Below are 2,646 nucleotides of genomic sequence, written 5' to 3' on the forward strand. Positions count from 1 at the left end.
CAGTATCCAAGGCAAGGTTATGGAGCTTTGCAGTAAAAAAACAAACAAACAAAACAAACAAACAAACAAAAACACATAGAAAAGACAAATGGCTCTTAGTAGAGACTAAGCTCAGTTTTGGGGGCTTCCCAGGTGGCGCTAGTGGTTAAGATCCCGTATGCCAATACAGGAAACATAAGAGATGCAATCCCTGGGTCTGGAAAATCCCCTGGAGGAGGGTACAGCAACCCACTCCAGTATTCTTGCCTGGAGAATCCCATGGACAGAAGAGCCTGGTGGGGTACAGTCCATAGGGTTGCAAAGAGTCAGACATGACTGAAGTGAACTTAGCACACACGCACACAAGTTCAGTGTTGGCCAATATTCTGATAGGAGTATTAGAATAGTTATTACTATTCTGACCAAATTGTCCCAAAATTATTGCTAAAAACTACATTAATTAAAACACAACCTTTAGTAGATGTTGAGTATTATTTTGAATTTTATTCTTTTAAGAATCTGTTAAAGGATATGCATATACACATGCAAACCCCACAAAATCTTGTACACAATTTCAGTGAGTTCACGATCAGTTGAAGTTCCCTGAAATCAATACGTGGAGTAGTATGAGATCTAAGGACCCAAAATAAAGAACCTCATTTCTAAATTAAGGGGGGAGAGAGTCCGCATCTTGTGCTGGTCAGACCACATTTGTATTTCTAGACCATTTGTAGAATTTCTATTTCTAGAATTCTTCCCACTGCTGAATTGTGATGTGTTAGGAAGAAAAACGGGCTGACAGGAAGATGAGTAGAAAATCCGCCACGTGAGGAGTGGTTGAAGGGGACCAAGATATACAACTGGGCCACTGCTAGTTCCCAGAGGCCCTGGGGTGATCAGAGGGCAGGCCGGACTCCAGCCCCTGCCGACTCTATGCCAGGCATGGGCTGCTTAATGGTATCAAGTGTCTGTGCTGTTCCGCCTGGAAAAAAAAAAAAAAAAAAAAAAGGCTAAGGGAGGCTTGATAACGCTTTGCAATCATCTAAGCAGAGGTTGCAGTCGGCTGTCTTCAAACGCCTGTTCTGGCTCACAGACGTGTTTTCTTTGGCTCACACGATTCTTCCCAGAGTTATGAAAACATTTCTGAATTAGCTGGGTGGCAACAATCTGTTAAAGCCACGCTGCAGCTGTTGCTTTGGACGGGGCACAGATAGCCCGCAAACTGGTGGTAGGCCTTTGGTCAGTTTTCTTAAATCAGATCACTCTGCCCACTTAAATGACCTGCCTGGACTCGGCAAGCACTTGCCCTGGTGATTTCTCAGCTCAGGTATTGTTATTAAGAAAAAGGATTCTATTTATTCTATGGAGTCCCCCCATACTGTGCTAGATCCTGCAGGGGACAGATAAGCAAATGCCAGTCAAAACACAGAAAGGATCCAGAAGTGTTTAAGGAGATGAAGGTTTCTTTGCGAAGGAATGAGTTCTTTGAGGGGAAGGAATTAACGTTTGTGGGGTATCTGCTTTATATATGTATCATGTTGCCTCACAGTAAGTGGGAATTATTAATTCCATTTATAAATTAGGAAGAAGAAGAGTAGAGAAGATGGCATGCCCAATATTAGAGTGATAGAACTTGGATGATGTGGACTCTGAGTTCAAACTCTTTCTCACACAATCTCCCTGGGTTTTCAGGCAAGGACTTCATGGTCATCTGGGGGGATTCTGAAAAAGAAGTTTAGATGAGAGATGCTGGAAAAAAGCACATGAGAGATGCTGGAAAAAAGCACAAAGGTTTGATTCCTTCCAATCCTAAAATATTGTGATTAACAGAAAATAAGACTTAACACCCTTACCAGCCTCTTCTCTCCCCAACAACTCCAGCATGGTTTTCTTTTTAATTTGCATTAACCGCCTTTCTCTTTTTTTCATTTAAAAAAATTAATTAATTTTAATTGGAGGATAATTACTTTACAATATTGTGATGGTTTTTGACATACATTGACATGAAACAGCCACGGGTGCACATGTGTCCCCCATCCTGAACCCCCTCCTACCTCCTTCCCCACCCCATCCCTCTGGGTTGTCCCAGAGCACCAGCTTTGAGTGCCCTGCTTCATGCATCAAACTTGCACTGGTCATCTGTTTTACACATGGTAATATACACGCTTCAGTGCTATTCTCTCAAATCATCCCACCCTCACCTTCTCCCACATAGTCCAAAAGTCTGTTCTTTATATCTGTGTCTCTTTGCTGCCTTGCATATAGGATCATCATTACCGTCTTTATAAATTCCATATATATGTGTTAATACACTGTATTGGTGTTGCACTTTATAACTTACTTCACTCTGTATAACAGGCTCCAGTTTCATCCACCTCATTAGAACTGACTCAAATGCATTCCTTTCCATAGCTGAGTTCAATTCTGGTGTTATCAGGATTTGATTACACTATGAAACTATGTAATTTTACTGAAAACCAAAGCAAATATTTTACACTTTGATTCGTGTAACAAGTCTTATACACAAAATAAATTCCAAGACAATTTCCTAACATGTTGATTATACGAAGTGCAATTTGAATTAATATAGAAATGTTCACATTTCTGTTTGTGATCCAGTCTTTTCATGAATCCCAGTGAAAAAGAATGGGGGACATGCAATAAAAG

Source organism: Bubalus kerabau, chromosome X, assembly GCF_029407905.1.
Source record: "Bubalus kerabau isolate K-KA32 ecotype Philippines breed swamp buffalo chromosome X, PCC_UOA_SB_1v2, whole genome shotgun sequence".
NCBI lineage: Eukaryota > Metazoa > Chordata > Mammalia > Artiodactyla > Bovidae > Bubalus > Bubalus kerabau.